Consider the following 20510-nt stretch of genomic DNA (forward strand, 5'->3'; position numbering starts at 1 on the left):
CCAAGGCGAGGCCTGACCCCGAACAAAGAGCTCCCGGCCCCTTTATCTCCCTTTTATTGACTTCAGCTGCAATTGCTGGGGAAAGTCGAGTTTTTAACCATTTCCAGCCTCTTTTGGGGTTTTCCTGCCCTCTTTTGGGGTTTTCCGGAGGCTTTGGGGTTGGATTTGGGATAATTGAGCCGTGGATTTTTTTGCCTTCCTGGGTGTGGGATTTGGGGAGGAAATCCCCAGGGAAGGTGCTCGGTGTGGATTTTATGTTCCTTTTATTGACTTCATCCGGAATTGCTGTGGGAAGTCGAGTTTTTAGCCATTTTCAACCCCATTTGGGGTTTTCCAGAGGCTTTGGGGTTGGATATTTGGGAATCTGGCTGTAGGGCTGTGGGTTTTTACCCTTTGGAATAAAAAGAGAAGGTGCTCAGTGTGAATTTGATGTTCCTTTTATTGTCTCAATCCAGAACCGCCCACACTGGGCTGCAGGAAATTGAGTCTTTAACCATTTCCTCCCGTGTTTGGGGTTTTCCACAGGGTTTGGGGTTGGATTTGGGATGATTTCACTGTGGGGTTGTGGATTTTTTACCCTTGGGAGAGGAAGGGAAGGTGCTCAGTGTGAATTTAATGTTCCTTTTATTGTCTCAATCCAGAACCGCCCACACTGGGCTGCAGGAAATTGAGTTTTTAACCATTTCCTCCCTCGTTTGGGGTTTTCCAGAGGATATTTGGGATTTTGGCTGTAGGGCCGTAGGTTTTTTACCTTTGGAGAAGGAAGGGGAGGTGCTCAGTGTGGATTTTATGTTCCTTTTATTGATTTAATCCGGAACCTGTCCAGTTGGACTGCAGAAAGTTGAATTTTTAACCATTTCCTCCCCGATTTGGGGTTTCCCAGGGAACATTTGGGATTTTGCCTGTGGAACCGTGGATTTTTTACCCTTTGGGGGCGGAAATTGCTCAGTATGAATTTCACATTCCTTTCCTTGATTTAATCCAGAACCTCTCACATTGCTCTGTGGGAAGCTGAATTTTTAACCATTTCCTCCCCGGTCAGGGGTTTCCCAGGGGACATTTGGGATTTTGGCTGTGGGGCCGTGGGTTTCCAGCCGTGCTGGGGGTGGGGTTGGGGCAGGAGGGGCCGGAGCTGTCGGGGCACGCCGGGGGAGGCAGGGCAGGTGCTCGGAGCTCTCCCTGTGCAGGTGACTCAGAGCTGGCAGCACCTGGCACACCTGAGTGCCCGGCTGCGCTTCCTGCTCCTCGGGCACCGCGCCCGCGGCTGCTCTGGCACGCCATGCCAGGGCCAGAGCCGGGGGAAATGCGGGAGAAATCCTTCCCTGGGATGGGATCCCAGAGAAACCATGGCTGCCCCAGCCCTTGTGCCTGTTTGGGTCAGAAATTTGGGAGAAATCCTTCCCTGGGATGGGATTCCCAGAGAAACCATGGCTGCCCCAGCCCTTGTGCCTGTTTGGGTCAGAAATTTGGGAGAAATCCTTCCCTGGGATGGGATTCCCAGAGAAACCATGGCTGCCCCAGCTCTTCTGCCTGTTTGGGTCAGAAAATTGGGAGAAATCCTTCCCTGGGATGGGATTCCCAGAGAAACCATGGCTGCCCCAGCCCTTGTGCCTGTTTGGGTCAGAAATTTGGGAGAAATCCTTCCCTGGGATGGGATTCCCAGAGAAACCATGGCTGCTCCATCCCCAGATGCCTGGGATCAGAAATTCAGGATAAATCCTTCCCTGGGATGGGATTCCCAGAGAAACCATGGCTGCCCCAGCTCTTCTGCCTGTTTGGGTCAGAAATTTGGCAGAACTCCTTCCCTGGGACACTGAGAAATCCCTGGGATGGAATTCCCAGAGAATCCCCATCCTCAGATGTCAGGGATCAGAAATTCAGGATAAATCCTTCCTTGGGACACTGAGAAATCTCTGGGATGGAATTCCCAGAGAAGCTATGGGAGGTCCTGGGATTAAATTTGAATTTTTGCTCCACTCAGCTGCCTCAGGAGGAAACAAAGGCAGGGAAAGGAAGGCTTGGAAAATCCAGGATGGTCTGAAAACAAATCTGGGATTAAATTGGTTTTTTTGCTCCACTCAATTGCTCCAGGAGGAAACAAAGGCAGGGAAAGGAAGGGCTGAAAACCAATCTGGGATTAAATCTGGCTTTTTGCTCCCTCTGAAAAGGCCTGGAAAACCTGGGATGGGCTGAAAACCAATCTGGGATTAAATCTGGGTTTTTGCTCCCACTGAGCTGCCCCGGGAGGAGACAAAAGCAGGGAAAGGATGGCCTGGAAACCAATCTGGGATTAAATTTGGCTTTTTGCTCCCTCTGAAAAGGCAGGGAAAAGATGGCCTGGAAAACCTGGGATGGGCTGAAAACCAATCTGGGATTAAATCTGGGTTTTTGCTCCCACTGAGCTGCCCCGGGAGGAGACAAAAGCAGGGAAAGGATGGCCTGGAAACCAATCTGGGATTAAATTTGGGTTTTTGCTCCCCTCAGCTGCTCCAGGACAAACAAAAGCAGGGAAAGGATGGGCTGAAAACCCCCGGCATGGGCTGAAAACCAATCTGGAAAACCAATCCCTAAACTCAGCCTGGCTCTTGGCAGCCCCAAGCTTTAGATGTGAGATCTTCCTGCTCTGCAGATGAAAGCCTTTGTTCCTTTTATTTATTTTTTCCCCCCCCTCTTTCTTTTCAGTCCCTTTGTCCTGCCGGGATCAGCGATCGCGGGCAGGGAGGAGTGGCAGGAGGAAAGGGCAGGAACGGCTGGAATTCCTGGGAAGGAGGGGATGTGGAGCTTTCAGCCACTCTGTGCTCAGCCCACGGTGCCAAGGACAGCTTTTAAATCGGTTTATCAAAATTCTCTGCTGAATCCAAGGGTTTAAAGCGGATTCTCAAAATTCTGTGTTGTTGATCCCAAGGGGTTTTTAACTGGATTCCCAAAATTCTGTGCTGAGCCCAAGGGTTTAACTTGAATTCTCAAAATTCTGAGCCCGAGGTCTCAAGGAAGGTTTTTAAGCTGGGTTCTGAAAATTCTGTGCTAAATCCAAGGATTCAAGGAGGGTTTTTTAATCTGGGTTCTCAAAATTCTGAGTCTAAGGTCTCAGGGAGGGGTTTTTAATTGGATTCTCAAAATTCTGTGCTGAACCCAAGATTAAGGAAGGTTTCCCAAAATTCTGTGCTGAGCCCAAGATTAAGGAAGAGTTTTTAAGCTGGGTTTCCAAAACCAAGATTAAGGAAGGTTTCCCAAAATTCTGTGCTGAGCCCAAGATTAAGGAAGGTTTCCCAAAATTCTGTGCTGAGCCCAAGATTAAGGAAGGTTTCCCAAAATTCTGTGCTGAGCCCAAGATTAAGGAAGAGTTTTTAAGCTGGGTTTCCATTTTTAATCTGGGTTCTCAAAATTCTGAGTCTAAGGTCTCAGGGAGGGGTTTTTAAATTGGATTCTCAAAATTCTGTGCTGAACCCAAGATTAAGGAAGGTTTCCCAAAATTCTGTGCTGAGCCCAAGATTAAGGAAGGTTTCCCAAAATTCTGTGCTGAGCCCAAGATTAAGGAAGAGTTTTTAAGCTGGGTTTCCAAAATTCTGTGCTGAGCCCAAGACTTCAACTTGAATTCTCAAAATTCTGAGCCCAAGGTTCCAAGGAAGGTTTTCAAGCTGGATTCTCAAAATTCTGTGTGCTTGATCCCAAGGATTTTTAAGCCGGGGTCTCAAAATTCTGAGCCCAAGAATTCAAGGAAGGGTTTTTAAATTGGGTTCTCAAAATTCCGAGTCCGAGGTCTCAAAGAATGGTTTATAAACCGAGTCTGAGGTCTTAAGGACAATTTTGAAGCTGGATTCTCCAAATCCTGTGCTGAGCCCAAGGTGATTTAAAAGTCGAATAAAAGGCCCTGAGCAATCATTATTTGATTGATCTGGGTTTCGTTCAGAACCAGGAATTAAGCTCAGCTCAAGGCTCTGATTTCCCTGTGTTTGTTTGGTTGGAACAGGAACAAATCCCCTGGGGCTGATTAACGGGATCCTGATTCCCTCCCGGGACTCCTGGATGCTTCCCGAGGTTTGGGATCCGTCTCCCCTTTCACTTGTGCCCTGTGCAAACACAGCTGAGGGCTGTGAGAGACAAGGGCTGAAACTGGAAAAAAAAATGGAATATTTAGGGCTATTTCAAAGGTTTTTTGAAACGATTTTAAGGCTTTTCCAAAGCTTTCGTGGTTTTTTCCCAATGTTCTCCAGGGTTGATTGGGTAGAGAATATTTAGGATTATCCTCCAATGGAAGTGTTCTGTGGGGACGTTCTTCAGGATTGATGGGGTAGAAAAAATTTAGGATTATCTTTCAACGGGAATGTTTTCTGGGAATGTTCTGTGGGAATGTTCTCCAGGATTGATGGGGTAGGGAATATTTGGGATTATCACCAAATGGGAATGTTCTGTGGGACTTTTTCTAAGATTGATGGAGTAGGGAATATTTAGGATTATCCTCCAATGAGAATGTTCTGTGGGGTTGATGGAGTAGGCAACATTTAGGATTAGCCTGCAATGGGAATGTTCTGTGGGGATGTTCTCCGGGATTGATTGGGTAGGGAATATTTAGGATTATCCTGCAATGGGAATGTTCTGTGGGGTTGATGGAGTAGGGAATATTTAGGATGATCCTCCAATGGGAATGTTCTGTGAGAATGTTCTTCAGGACTGATGGCGTAGGGAATAATTAGGATGATCCTCCAATGGGAATGTTCTCTGGGAACGTTCTGTGGCGATGTCCTGCCCGTGCCACCCAAGGGCCCCAGGTAGGACCCAGCCCCACGAACACGACCCCACAGATTCCAGCCCCCATTCCCTCAATCCCGTGCTCCCAGCTCCTTCCAGGCGTGGCTTTGTGGAGGAAGGAGCAGCTCAGGAGCTCCGCTGGTGCTGCTCAAACCCCTCGGACCCACCCCGAGCTTCCCAAGGGATCTCGGGAGGAGAACTTGGGTCTCGTGGCAATTCGGGGCCAATTAAGGGGATAATTGGAGTCAGGAGTGCAGCTTCCCTGGGAAATCCGAGCCTGCTGCCTTCATAACAAGGAGAAAACATTTGGTGTTTTTGTTTGATTTTCATGGCACCGAGGGGAATTCTCCGACACCGTCTTTGAATGGGGATGATTCCCCATCTTTAAAGGATATTTAGAAGGTCACAGTTCTCATTTTTAACAATTCTTTTCTTTTAAATGTTTGTGTTTTCAATGGTTTTTTTTTTTTCTTTAAAATGCTCCTATTTTTAAGATTTTTATTTTAAATGGGGAGAGCTCAGAGCCCTTCAGGGCCTAAAGGGGCTCCAGGGGAGGGATTTGAGACACGGAATAAAACAGTGGGAATGGTTTGGTGTGGAATGAGAGCAGGTTTAGGTGGGAAACTGGGAGGAAATTGTTTCTTGTGAGGACAGTGAGGCCTTGGCCTGCAAATCTGTGGCTGCCCCATCCCTGGAAGTGTCCAAGGCTGGTTTGGAGCACCCTGGGATGGTGGAAGGTCCCTCCCCACAGCCTGGAGTGACGCTGGATCTTCAGTGTCCCTTCTGGGGAGCAGCTTTGTGTGGAATGAGGGCAGGACTAAATGAGAAATTGGGCGGAAATTGAGGGCAGTGAGGCCTCGGCCTGAGGCACCATGGCTGCCCCATCCCTGGAAGTGTCCAAGTCCAGCTTGGAAGTGTCCAAGTGTCCCTTGGAGCACCCTGAGATGGTGGAAGGTCCCTCCCCACAGCCTGGAGTGACACTGGATCTTCAACGTCCCTTCCAGGGCACAGCTTTGTGTGGAATGAGGGGAGGTTTAGGTGGGAAATAGGGAGGAAATTGAGGGCGGCGAGGCCTCGGCCTGAGAATCGGGAAGTGTCCAAGTCCAGCTTGGAGCACCCAGGGATGGTGGCAGATCCCTGCCCACAGCCTGGGGTGACCCTCGATCTTCCATGTCCCTTCTGGGGAGCGGCTTTGTGCAGAGTGAGGGCAGGACTAAATGGGAAATTGGGAGGAAATTGTTCCTTGTGAGGGCAGCGAGGCCTCGGCCTGAGAATCGGGAAGTGTCCAAGTCCAGCTTGGAGCACCCAGGGATGGTGGCAGATCCCTGCCCACAGCCTGGGGTGACCCTCGATCTCCAACGTCCCTTCCACCGCACGCCTCCCCCCCAAAGCTCCGGGAATAACCCAGCCTTTGTTAGGCCGGGCCCAGCCCCGGCGGCTCCTGCGGCCGCTCCCCAAGGCCAGGACACACCTGTTGGCCACGGGGCCGCGGGATTGGCTGGGCCCGGCGTGCACCTGCGCAGGGAGGGGTGGAGGGCTCCATGTAAGACGAGCCTTGGCCTCGCTCCCCAACCATCCTCCTCAATTCCAGCTCCAACACGCAGCTCCTCCGAGCCGCCGCGCTCGGCCCAGCCCTTCCCGGCCTGCTTTTTTTGCCCTTTTAAGCTGGGTTTTGTGTTGGTTTTTTTTTTTTTTTTTTTTTTTAAGCTCAGTTTCAGCAGCCTAACGAGGTGTAGAGGTGTTGTTTTTCCAGGTCTGGCTGTGGTTTTGCCACCGTTCGCTCCGGCGCCGATTTCCCCGCGAAATCCAAGGTCGCCTTTTCCAGGACGCGGAAGAAGAAAACTCTCCTGGCTCCTCATCCTCCCAAAATTTCTTCCCCACCTGGAGGCTGACCTGGCTTTGGGAGAAGCTCCCAGCACTGAAGTTTTTCCCTGGATTTTGTGCTGGTCCTGGTAAGATCCAAAGTATCCAGGTAGAGCGGGGAGGAAAAAAATGGGATTTACGGAGCGCGAGAACGACTTCTTGGAGGGCTTTTCCTACTTTTCCATGGATATTCCCTCTCCCCACTTCACTTTCTCCGGGATTCCGCCCTCTTTTCTCTTCCTCCTTCTCCCCCCAGGTGGATTCGAGAGGGTTTTGTTGGACAGATCAGGTTTTGTGTGCGCTGGGGGAGGGGAGGGCAGCGCATGAATCCAAACGTTCATTTTACAACCAGTCCAACCAGTCAGGGCAGCTCCGAGCAGATCCAGGGCTGCGAGAAGGAGGGAGACGAGGGGGGGAAAGCTGCTCGCAGCCAGGTGTCAGGGAAAGGTGGGGAGAAAAGGGAATGTTTGGGAAATCCCATTAAAATCCCAAAAAAAATCCCAATAAAATCGATAGGGACGAGCATGGAGGAACTGGTTTTGAACTGGTTTGAACAGGGTTCTTACTGTGTATTTATCTGGTTTTAACTGGGTTTTTTACTGGTTTTAACTGGTTTTTAACTAGTTTTAACTGGTTTTTAACTAGTTTTAACTGGTTTTTAACTAGCTTTAACTGGTTTCTAACTAGTTTTTACTGATTTTTAACTGGTTTTGCCGGGTTTTAACCGGTTTGATCCGGTTTTGATGGTTTTGATACTCTCTTCTGAGCTGTCCTGGTGTAAAATTCCACTTTTCCCCTGGGATCAGATTTTTCCTGTTTCTGTTTGACTTCCCAATTAAAACATCCACTTTTCCCCCCCCCAAAAAAATCACTTTTTTTTTTAAATTATTCCTTTGAAAACCCCAATTTTAAAACGTCAACCCAAGAAATCCATTTGGGAATGGGAAAATGGGGGATGTGGGGGGAGGAATTGCAAAGTTGGAAATAAAGAAAAACAAGAAGTTCATTTTTCATCCCAACCCCCTGAGCTCCAGATCCCATCAAAAACTTGGATTTTTGGGATCTTTTAAAGGATATTTTTGATCCAAGGCCTTGCAGGAACTCCAGGAATGTTTTGGGAATGCTTTTATTCATGGAATAACTCCGAGTCCTGTTCTGGGAGGCAGAATTTTGGATTTTCCCAAAATTTTTACAGTTGGATAATATTTCTTATTAAGAGCTGGATCATTTTGCTCTAATTGCAATTAAATATTGGGGTATTTTTTGGAATTGTTTTCATTATTATTATTATTATTATTATTCACTATCATAATTATTCTTGTCATTATTGCGTTTATTTTATTATTTAGTTATTATTTTAATTGTCAATTATTCATGACTATCACTATTAAATTTATTCTTATTTTATTTTTTATCCCATTACTTCTATTCTATGATTTTTTATTCTGTTATTTTTCATTCTTTTAATCCATAATCAACAGATGACAAAGCTGGGCTTTATTATTAAACCACATCTAACAAAGCCGGGTTTTAATTTTAGAAAACCTCCCCTTAATTTACAGGCAGGGCTGGCTGTGAACACAGAATTTTGGGCTGATTTTCCCAGATTTCTCCCTGAAAAATCCCCAAAAAAACCCAAAACCCCAACAGAAAACCATCCCCAGCTGATTTTTTTTTTTTTTCCCCAGAACCCTTTTGGGTTTTTTTTTTTTGCTCCAAAAAATCCCGATTTTGGAGGCCTGACCCTGAGATATCCTCACCATCTTACTGGGCAGCATTGGATGATCTCAGCCTTTCTAATACTGCCTGGTAATGATGATGATGGTGTTTCCTGCACTCCGTGGGAATCCAGCACAAAATAATCTGGGAGTGGAGCTTAAATCCCGGCTTAAGAGTTGCAGCTTTGGGCCCCAAACCCTTCCCCGGGTCCAAATCCAAGCTTTGAGTTTCGGGCTCTGGCGGGTTTAGTGTGGGGTGGCAAATCTTAATTCTGGGTGGAGGAAATCCCCTTGGGATAAGCCTGGCTCAGGAAAAATCCCCGGATCGGGTGCTGCAAAAAAAATGCCAAAATATTCCCAAAAATGTTGGGAATGTCCAGATGGGAAAAGGAGGTGGTTGAGGAAGGAGGGAAATGTGGGAATTCTGTCCCAGAAATGTTCACCAGGGAGGGAAGGGGAAGACTGCAGTGGAACGTTGGGATTGCCTCGTTCTTTTGTGTTAAGTCAGGCTTAACTTCCTGTTTCTCTTTTAGATCTGTATTAAATCAGGCTTAACTTCATGGTTTTCTTTTGAATTTGCATTAAATCAGGCTTAACTTCATGGTTTTATTTTGGATCTCTATTAAATCAGGTTTAACTTCATGGTTTTATTTTGGATTTGCATTAAAGCAGGCTTAATTTCATCTTTCTCTTTTAGAGCTCTGTTAAATTTATTCTCATCTTTCTCTTCTAGATTTTTATTAAGTGAAGTTTAACCTCCTGTTTCTTGTTTAGATCTGTCTTCTTCCCATTTTAAACCTGTATTAAACTAGACTTAACCTCATACTTCTCTTTTAGATCTATATTAAACCAGGCTTAACCTCCTCTTTCTCTTTTAGACCTGTATTAAAAAAAATCTGACCAGCATTAAGTCAGATTTAACCTCATTTTCTCATTTAGCTCTGTCTTAAACCAGGCTTAACCTCACATTTCTCTTTTCCATCTCTCTTAAACCAGGCTTAACCTCACCTTTCTCTTTTCCATCTCTCTTAAATCAGGTTTAACCTCACCTTTGTCTTTTCCACTTTTCCCCCCCCAAAAAAATCACTTTTTTAAAAAAAATTATTCCTTTGAAAACCCCAATTTTAAAACCTCAACCCAACAAATCCATTTGGGAATGGAATAACTCTGAGTCCTGTTCTGGGAGGCAGAATTTTGGATTTTCCCAAAATTTTTACAGTTGGATAATATTTCTTATTAAGAGCTGGATCATTTTGCTCTAATTGCAATTAAATATTGGGGTATTTTTTGGAATTGTTTTCATTATTATTATTATTATTCACTATCATAATTATTCTTGTCATTATTGCGTTTATTTTATTATTTAGTTATTATTTTAATTGTCAATTATTCATGACTATCACTATTAAATTTATTCTTATTTTATTTTTTATCCCATTACTTCTATTCTATGATTTTTTATTCTGTTATTTTTCATTCTTTTAATCCATAATCAACAGATGACAAAGCTGGGCTTTATTATTAAACCACATCTAACAAAGCCGGGTTTTAATTTTAGAAAACCTCCCCTTAATTTACAGGCAGGGCTGGCTGTGAACACAGAATTTTGGGCTGATTTTCCCAGATTTCTCCCTGAAAAATCCCCAAAAAAACCCAAAACCCCAACAGAAAACCATCCCCAGCTGATTTTTTTTTTTTTTTCCCCAGAACCCTTTTGGGTTTTTTTTTTTTGCTCCAAAAAATCCCGATTTTGGAGGCCTGACCCTGAGATATCCTCACCATCTTACTGGGCAGCATTGGATGATCTCAGCCTTTCTAATACTGCCTGGTAATGATGATGATGGTGTTTCCTGCACTCCGTGGGAATCCAGCACAAAATAATCTGGGAGTGGAGCTTAAATCCCGGCTTAAGAGTTGCAGCTTTGGGCCCCAAACCCCTCCCCGGGTCCAAATCCAAGCTTTGAGTTTCGGGCTCTGGCGGGTTTAGTGTGGGGTGGCAAATCTTAATTCTGGGTGGAGGAAATCCCCTTGGGATAAGCCTGGCTCAGGAAAAATCCCCGGATCGGGTGCTGCAAAAAAAATGCCAAAATATTCCCAAAAATGTTGGGAATGTCCAGATGGGAAAAGGAGGTGGTTGAGGAAGGAGGGAAATGTGGGAATTCTGTCCCAGAAATGTTCACCAGGGAGGGAAGGGGAAGACTGCAGTGGAACGTTGGGATTGCCTCGTTCTTTTGTGTTAAGTCAGGCTTAACTTCCTGTTTCTCTTTTAGATCTGTATTAAATCAGGCTTAACTTCATGGTTTTCTTTTGGATCTCTATTAAATCAGGCTTAACTTCATGGTTTTATTTTGGATTTGCATTAAAGCAGGCTTAATTTCATCTTTCTCTTTTAGAGCTCTGTTAAATTTATTCTCATCTTTCTCTTCTAGATTTTTATTAAGTGAAGTTTAACCTCCTGTTTCTTGTTTAGATCTGTCTTCTTCCCATTTTAAACCTGTATTAAACTAGACTTAACCTCATACTTCTCTTTTAGATCTATATTAAACCAGGCTTAACCTCCTCTTTCTCTTTTAGACCTGTATTAAAAAAAATCTGACCAGCATTAAGTCAGATTTAACCTCATTTTCTCATTTAGCTCTGTCTTAAACCAGGCTTAACCTCACCTTTCTCTTTTCCATCTCTCTTAAACCAGGCTTAACCTCACCTTTCTCTTTTCCATCTCTCTTAAACCAGGCTTAACCTCACCTTTCTCTTTTCCATCTCTCTTAAATCAGGTTTAACCTCACCTTTGTCTTTTCCATCTCACTTAAACCAGGCTTAACCTCACATTTCTCTTTTTGTCCTGCCTTAAACCAGCCTCACCCCCTCTATTTCCACTTTAAACCTGAATTAAATCACTTTTTATGCTCTTTTCCCCCCACATCCCCACCGTTTCCATCCCTCCTTCCCACCAGCCCTTTCCCCGTTCCCAATTCCCGAGGAAACGAAGCCATCCCTTGGTTTTTCCTGGAATTCTGGCCCCCGAAGAACACGGAATTGCTGATTCCTGCACTGCCGGCCGCGCTGGTCCTCTGTGGGCATCTTACTAGACAGTGCTGGATTTTCTGCCTCTACTCTAACACTGTCTGGTAACGATGTTTAAAGGGTGATCCAAACCGCTCCGGGCCCAAAATTCCAGCCAGGCCGGGACTTTTCCGCAGGGTAAGGATGGATTTGGGGAGAACGGGGAGGGCTCAGCCGGGGAAAAATCAGAATTGAAATGAAAATATTCACTGGAAAGTGATGGAGCTGCTGGCTCCTAGGCCAGGTCTAACATCCCAAATCCAGGGGGTTTCACCTCCTCGAGTGCGGTTTGCACGACTCAGGATGCCGAGATTTCCTGGGAATTCTGCCATTCCTGCCTGTGGAGGGTGGGTCAGGGCAGGACCCACCTTGGGAAGGGACATTGGGACCATTTTTCCAAATCCCAAAGGTTTTTTTCCCCCAGTTCTGAAGGTCTGATTTTCCCAATTCCCAAAGAACATTTTTCCCAATTTCCAAAGGTTTTTTTCCCCAGCCCCAAAGGGTTTTTTGTCCCAATCCCAAAGCTTTTTTTCCCCAATCCCAAACATCATTTTCCCCAATCCCAAAGGGGTTTTTTCCCCAATCCCAAACATCATTTTCCCCAATCCCAAAGGATTTTTTTCCCCAATCCCAAAGGGGTTTTTTTCCCCCAATACCAAAACTTTTTTTCCCCAATCCCAAAGGATTTTTTCCCCCAATCCCAAAGGAGTTTTTTCCCCCAATTCCAAAACTTTTTTGTCCCAATCCCAAAGGTTTTTTTTTCCCCAATCCCAAATGTCATTTTTCCCAATTTCTCACTTAAATCTCTGTGCTTGCTCCTAAATTTCCAACCTTTCCACCCTGCCTTGTCCCAGGTGGGTTCGTTACTTTGAGGAATTCCTAAAAACCAGGAATTCCTAAAAACCAGGAATTCCAGCCAGGAAACAGCTCCAAGCAGCTGGAGGAACATTCTGAGCTCCAGGAATTCATCCCAAACCAGCAGGAGCTCGTGGAGAACGGATCGAATCCATGGTGGAAGCTGCAATTCCCAAAGGAATTGCTCTGGAACGTGGAATTCCCTAAAGAAATTCCTCTGGAAAATGGAATTCCCAAGAAATTTCCTGGTGTTCTCCTGAATTCTGGAGAAATTTCCTGGTGTTCTCCTGGATTTTGGAGAAATTTCCTGATGTTCTCCTGAATTTTGGAGAGTTGGGCTCCAAAGGGAGAAAGGAGAAGTTAAATAAAAGTGGTTTTATTTCATTTTTGAAGGGTGAGGTCAGGCCCTGGGTTCTTCCTCTAAATCCCATTTTTTGGGGTAGAATTCCATTTCAAAATCCCATTTTTTGGATTCCAGAGAAAGCCCAGGAATTCCAGTGGGAATGGAATTAAAAATTCTGGAATTTAAAATTGAATTTTCAATATTGCTCCATGCAGGCAATGAATTCCAGGAATTGGGAATTTTTATGGAATTAATTTAATTTTATTAAAATTAATTTAGATTTATTTATTGAACTTGGGAGTGGTTCCAAGTTCAGGTCACACCTTGGAAGAAAAGAAGAATTAAAATTAAAATTAATTTGGAAATATTGCTGTTAAAAAGGGAGAGGGATTTCTTTAATTGAAAGAATCAGGAAAAATCAGGAAAAAATCTGGAAAAAAATCAGAACAAATCAGAGGAAAATCGGGAAAAAATCAGGAAAAATCAGGAAAATCAGGAAAATCAGGAAAAATCGGAAAAATCAGGAAAAAGTTTGGATTCCCTGGAAATCCAGGAGCAGGGAATGCTCTGAGAATTGGAATTTGGGTGGGTTTCCCATTTTTCCTTCTGCTTTTCCTCATTTCCCCTTTTTTTTCCTGCCACTTTTCCAAGATCTATTCTAAAACCAGAAAAAAATAGAATTTATTCCCCTTTTTTTACCCAACTTATCCATAAAAGCAGAAATTTGGGGTTTTTTGGGAGTTTTGGGTAGGTTTTATTGTGATTTTTGGCAGTGTTTTCTTGTTATTTTGGGGTTTTTTTGTGTTTTTTGGTTGTTTTGGGTTTTTTTGTTGCTCTTTTGGAGGTCTTTTCTGTTTCTTGAGTTTTTGGCGAGTTTTTCTCATTATTTTTGACTTTTCAGGCAGTTTTTTGTCACTTTTGTTGGTTTTTTTGTCAGTTTTTTGTTGTTATTTCTGGGATTTTTGGTGTTTTTTGGTTGGCGTTGCATTTTTGGGCATTTTTTGGGTGTTTTTTGAGTTTTTTGAAGTTTTGGTGGGGTTTGCTCTGAGTTCAGGTTCAGGATTTAAGCTTGGCTTTACTCCATGCAGGACGAGGCCTCAGTGAAACACTGGGATGTGGTTCTGGGAAACTGGGCTTAAACTGGGGATTTTGGAGGCCTGACCCTGAGATATCCTCACCATCTTACTGGGCAGCATTGGATGATCTCAGCCTTTCTAATACTGCCTGGTAATGATGATGATGGTGTTTCCTGCACTCCGTGGGAATCCAGCACAAAATAATCTGGGAGTGGAGCTTAAATCCCGGCTTAAGAGTTGCAGCTTTGGGCCCCAAACCCCTCCCCGGGTCCAAATCCAAGCTTTGAGTTTCGGGCTCTGGCGGGTTTAGTGTGGGGTGGCAAATCTTAATTCTGGGTGGAGGAAATCCCCTTGGGATAAGCCTGGCTCAGGAAAAATCCCCGGATCGGGTGCTGCAAAAAAAATGCCAAAATATTCCCAAAAATGTTGGGAATGTCCAGATGGGAAAAGGAGGTGGTTGAGGAAGGAGGGAAATGTGGGAATTCTGTCCCAGAAATGTTCACCAGGGAGGGAAGGGGAAGACTGCAGTGGAACGTTGGGATTGCCTCGTTCTTTTGTGTTAAGTCAGGCTTAACTTCCTGTTTCTCTTTTAGATCTGTATTAAATCAGGCTTAACTTCAGATGGAATTCCCAAAGGAAATTCCTCTGGGAAATGGAATTCCCAAAGGAAATTCCTCTTCTCTCCAATGGAATAAAATTCCCCTGAAATTCCTCGCTGGGGTGACAGAGGGGACCCCACCCCTCAAAAATTCCAGCAAATCTGAGCCCAGCTTTAGGGAAAAAATCCCAAATTTCAGCCCTGCTGGAGCTGCAGGAGAGATCTGGCTCCACAGCTAAAGCCAGGCCTAACCTGGGGCCCAGCGAACACCAAGGCTCGGCCTAGCCCAGGGACGTTCCCTCAATCCCAGGTCCACGTTTAGGACCTGTCTTTGTTCACCTTTCGGGACCTCCCTGGTCAAATCCCCCAAATTTGGGGTTTTCCCCTCGATTTGTCCGCAGGGAAGGGGAATTCTGTCAGAATTCCTGGTTCAGATCCAGCCTCACACCAGGGATCCCAGAATTCCGGGATCATTTAGGCCGGGCTTGCCCAATCCCTGCCTTGTGCCACACCCAGGAGTTCCATGGGATGGGAATTCCGGAGAACCATTCCCAGATTCCAGCCCCTTTTCCATGGAGAAATTCCTCCTCATTCCCCTTTCCATCCCAAAATTCCTCCTCATTCCCTTTTCCATGGAGAAATTCCTCCTGATCCCCTTTTCCATCCCAAAATTCCTCCTGATTCCTCCTTTCCATCCCAAAATTCCTCCTGATCCCCTTTTCCATCCCAAAACTCCTCCTGATCCCCTTTTCCATCCCGAAATTCCTCCCAATCCCAGCTTTTGGCTCCTTTCTGGCCCAGCCAAGGCAGTTCCCCACATTCCTGAGCCCGGAGCTTTCCCTGGGATTCCAAGGATTTGATCTGGGATTAAATCCCAGCCCCACGAGGTTTTTCCTGGAATTAATCCCTTCCCTCACTCCAAATTCCAAATTAACCCTCTAGTGACCCAAAAATGTTTGGAATTCAAGGATTTTCAAGTCCCTTCCAACCCAAACCAGTCTGGAATTCTCTTCCCTCATCCCTAGAAAACTTCAAATCCTTTTTTCTCCTGCTTTGCACTAAACCAGGCTTAAGATTCCTTGCTAAAATTCGTGGATAATCAGAGAAAAATGGAATTAATTGCTCCGTAATTAAAATGAAAAGTGGCTCATCGTTAAAAATATTCCAAATTAAAATTATAATTCCTATAAAATTATCCCAACGTGGAGAGCCCGGGAGGAGCTGCCCTAAATCCAGCCTGGAAGGAGCTTGGTTTGTCCTTGGAGGTTGAAATTCCCAGGAAAAGCAGGAAAGGAGGAAGCAGCGGGGGGGTGATTAATTAAGGCTCGGTGTTAATGAGTAACTGCTCCGGGAGGCCCGGAGGAAATGGGGGAGGAATTCTGGGAATTGGATTTTAACGAGCCCATAAATCCCTGGGATTGGAGCCCATCCCCCTCCTCCAACCTGGGGAAAGAAATCCCAAAAAAAAAAAACCCAAAACCACCCAGGGAACATTCCAGAGGGAAATCCCTGGGAAAACAAATTCTGGGATTCAGGAAAATCCCTGAATTTGCCCTGGTGGGGAAAAAACAGAAAAAAAACCCCAGAAAATTCCCTTTTCCCTCTGATTCCCCTTTCCTCAAATCCCCCTCGCTCACCTGGGTTTGGGGTTCAGGAGCTTTTTGGGGTGGTTCAGGAGCTTTTTGGAATTATTTAGGAGCTTTTTGGGGTGGTTCAGGAGTTTTTTAGGATGGTTTAGAAGCTTTTCAGGATGCTTCAGGATCTTTTTGAGATGTTCAGGAGCTTTTTGGGGTGATTTAGGAGCCTTTTGGGGTGGTTCAGGAGCTTTTTGAGATGTTCAGGAGCTCTTTGAGAGGTTCAGGAGCTTTTTGGGGTGGTTTAGGAACTTTTTGGGGCGTTCAGGAGCTTTTTGGAATGATTTAGGATCTTTTTTGGGGTGGTTTAGAAGCTTTGGGCATGCTTTAGGATCTTTTTGGGATGGTTCAGAAGCTTTTTGGGGTGATTTAGGAGCTTTTTGGGTGGTTTAGGAGCTTTTTGGGATGGTTCAAGATCTTTTGGGGATGGTTCAGGAGCTTTTTGGGGTAATTTAGGAGCCTTTTGGGATGGTTCAGGAGCTTTTTGGGGAGGTTTAGAAGCTTTTTGGGATGGTTCAGGAGCTTTTGGTGTGATTTAGCAGCTTTTTGGGGTGATTTAGGATCTTTTTAGGATGGTTCAGGATCTTTTTTGGGATGTTCAGGAGCTTTTTGGGATGTTCAGGATATTTTTGGGATAGTTCAGGATCTTTTTGGGATGATTAAGGAGCTTTTGGGGTGATTTAGGAGCTTTTTGGTGTGGTTTAGGAGCTTTTAATGCCTAAATCCTAAAAGCTGTGCCTCAGCAAGGGGCGTTGGAGGACGAGGCACATCCCAAATTTCCGGAGGCCGCTCTGGCCGCTCCCACACCCGCGAGTCCTTCCCAACATTTCCATCTCCCTCCCAGCCCAGCACAAAAAGCAGAATTTCCCTCCTTCCCCGCCTCAAACCGAGCAGGACGAGTTCAAGCCCCCCCGGGAACGGCTGAGCCTTTTCCCTTGGGATCGTTTTCCAGCTGTGGATGTGGAAAAAACCGGGATTTTCCCGGAATAATCCTGCGGATTGGTGTTTTACCAGGCACGCTTAGATCTGCTCTCCGTGTCTAATACTGCCTGGTAATGCCGTCAGTCGCACGGGCAGCGCCGCGGGGCACGCACAGCTCCCGGGAGGGGCGATCCCTGGAATCCCACTGCTGGAATTCCGCTTTGGGGGTTTAAGCACTTTTTCCGTAGCAAAAATGTGGAGAAAAGCCAAAAAAACCCGCATTTTTATCAGAAAAATCAATGAATTTTTATGTAATTTTAAGTGCTTTCAGCAGGACAAAATTCCAGGAAGAATTCCTGAAATTTCACAGCTGGGATTCGTTTTTGGGGGTTTAAGCACTTTTTCCGTAGCAAAAATGTGGAGAAAAGCAAAAAAAAAAATCGCATTTTTATCAGAAGAATCAATGAATTTTTATATCATTTTAGGCGCTTTCAGCAGAGCAAAAATCCCAAGAAAAACTCCCTTGAGAGGGAGAATTCCTGGAATTTCACAGCTGGAATTCAATTTTGGGGGTTTAAGCACTTTTTCATAGCAAAAATGTGGAGAAAAGCCAAAAAAAAATCTCGTTTTTATCAGAAGAATGAATGAATTTTTATGTAATTTTAAGTGCTTTCAGCAGGACAAAATTCCAGGAAGAATTCCTGAAATTTCACAGCTGGGATTCGTTTTTGGGGGTTTAAGCACTTTTTCCGTAGCAAAAATGTGGAGAAAAGCCCCAAAAATCTCGTTTTTATCAGAAGAATCAATGAATTTTTATATCATTTTAGGCGCTTTCAGCAGGGCACAAATCCCAGGAAAAACTCCCTTGAGAGGAAGAATTCCTGGAATTTCACAGCTGGGATTCATTTGGGAGATTATTGTCATTTTTTTCATGGTAAAATTGCAGAACAAAGCCCCCAAATCCTTGACTTAATCAAAATTAATGAATTTTCCTATTAATTTGAGGCATTTCAGGCACTTTGGTCTTGGAAAAATCCCCTTGAGCGGAAGAATTCCTGACAAAATTCCATTTTCAGGGATTGCAGGAACAGATCCGGGCTGTTCCAGGGGGATAAAAGGGAAACAATTCCCGATTTCCTCACCCCGGGCAGGAAGGCAGCGGTGCCTTTGTGCTCCAAACTTTGGGATTTCTCCAGGGAATTCTCCAGGGAATGTTGAATTCCCTCTGGAATTTCCTCTCCAGAGCTCCCTCTGCTGCCACAGGGTTGGGAAAGGGGAAGCAAAGCCGGGTTTTGGGTGGAATTCCGTGGCTTTTTTTGGGATGTTTTCCCATTCCCGGATCCGGATCTCTGCTCCTGGAGAGAGGAATTTTGATTCCCCAAAAAAAGGGAATTTTTTTTCTCCTTTTTTTTTCCTTTCCTGAGAGCGTTTTCCAGGTTTTCCTGTGAGCCCAAGGCTCTGTTCTCTCCAGGATTGGGATAAAATTCCAGAGGGGAGGAGGAGGCTGGGATTCCTCAGGATTATTTTGGGAACGAGGCCGGAGTTGAAACCCAAATTAAATAAAAACCCCAAAAGAAAAAAGCTTGGTTCAAATGAATTTTTCTTTGGAATTTCCCAAATTTTCCCAGGGAATCAGAAACTTCCCAGAGCAGCTTTGGGGGTCTCTGTTCCTGCAGGAATTCCTGGCTGTGACCCCAAATCCAGGGAAACTGCTGGAACTCCCCAGGAGCCTCTGGAATCTCCCAGGGAAGGATTTTTCCCAGATTTCCAATCCTTTTCCATTCCCAGTGTCCTGTCCCTCCATCCCTCGTCCCAATCCTTCTCCAGGGGAACATTCCCAGAGCTCCCAGCCCAAAATCCAGGGATCATCCAGCACAGGTTTAAATCCATGTGGAATTCCTCTGAAATCCTGGAAATTTCCATGGATTTCCACTGAGAATCCACGACTTCCAGGAGAAACTCGTCCTGGATTATCCCTAATTAATTACCCATAATTATCAACACAGATCTTGGCACTGGCATCTCCACAGGGAGTCAGCCCAAAAAAACTTCCCAAAGCTGCTGGAATTACATCAAAAATCTTGGAATATCCTAAGTGGGAAGGACCCCACAGGGATCAGAAATCCCCAAACCCCACCTGAGAGAGTTTGCCAGGATTTTTTTCCCATTCCCTCCATTTTTCCAGAGCTCTGACCAGTCCCTGGATGAGCTTCACTCCCTTTTTTTCCTGATTTTCCTTGGAAGAACCGGCACAGGGAAATCCCTGGTGGCACAGGAGGAGCTTCCCAAGGGAATCGTGGGGTGGGAGCAGGAATGGGGTCAGGAGAGGCTGGAATGGGGTTGGGAATGACCCAACTGGGGCAGTGCTGGACAAAATTCCAGGAAGAATTCCTGAAATTTCACAGCTGGGATTCGTTTTTGGGGGTTTAAGCACTTTTTCCGTAGCAAAAATGTGGAGAAACAAAATCCCAGAAGAATTCCTGGAATTTCACAGCTGGAATTCTGTTTTGGGGTTTTAAGCACTTTTTCCGTAGCAAAAATGTGGAGAAAAGCAAAAAAAAAAATCGCATTTTTATCAGAAGAATCAATGAATTTTTATATCATTTTAGGCGCTTTCAGCAGAGCAAAAATCCCAAGATTTTTCATGGCAAAAATGTGGAGAAAAGCCCAAAAAAATCGCATTTTTATCAGAAGAATCAATGAATTTTTATATCATTTTAGGCGCTTTCAGCAGGACAAAATCCCAGAAGAATTCCTGGAATTTCACAGCTGGAATTCTGTTTTGGGGTTTTAAGCACTTTTTCCGTAGCAAAAATGGGGAGAAAAGCCCCAAAAATCTCGTTTTTATCAGAAGAATCAATGAATTTTTATATCATTTTAGGCGCTTTCAGCAGGGCGCAAATCCCAGGAAAAACTCCCTTGAGAGGAAGAATTCCTGGAATTTCACAGCTGGAATTCTGTTTTGGGGTTTTAAGCACTTTTTCCGTAGCAAAAATGTGGAGAAAAGCCCCAAAAATCTCGTTTTTATCAGAAGAATCAATGAATTTTTATATCATTTTAGGCGCTTTCAGCAGGGCGCAAATCCCAGGAAAAACTCCCTTGAGAGGGAGAATTCCTGGAATTTCACAGCTGGAATTCGGTCTTGGGGGTTTAAGCACTTTTTGCATGGCAAAAATGTGGAGAAAAGCCAAAAAAACCCGCATTTTTATCAGAAAAATCAATGAATTTTTATGTAATTTTAAGTGCTTTCAGCAGGACAAAATTCCAGGAAGAATTCTTGGAATTTCACAGCTGGGATTCGTTTTTGGGGGTTTAAGCACTTTTTCCGTAGCAAAAATGTGGAGAAAAGCCCCAAAAATCTCGTTTTTATCAGAAGAATCAATGAATTTTTATATCATTTTAGGCGCTTTCAGCAGGGCGCAAATCCCAGGAAAAACTCCCTTGAGAGGAAGAATTCCTGGAATTTCACAGCTGGGATTCATTTGGGAGATTATTGTCATTTTTTTCATGGTAAAATTGCAGAACAAAGCCCCCAAATCCTTGACTTAATCAAAATTAATGAATTTTCCTATTAATTTGAGGCATTTCAGGCACTTTGGTCTTGGAAAAATCCCCTTGAGCGGAAGAATTCCTGACAAAATTCCATTTTCAGGGATTGCAGGAACAGGTCCGGGCTGTTCCAGGGCGATA

This window comes from Pyrgilauda ruficollis, unplaced genomic scaffold (genome assembly GCF_017590135.1).
Source record: "Pyrgilauda ruficollis isolate IOZ18807 unplaced genomic scaffold, ASM1759013v1 scaffold382, whole genome shotgun sequence".
NCBI classification, from domain to species: Eukaryota; Metazoa; Chordata; class Aves; order Passeriformes; family Passeridae; genus Pyrgilauda; species Pyrgilauda ruficollis.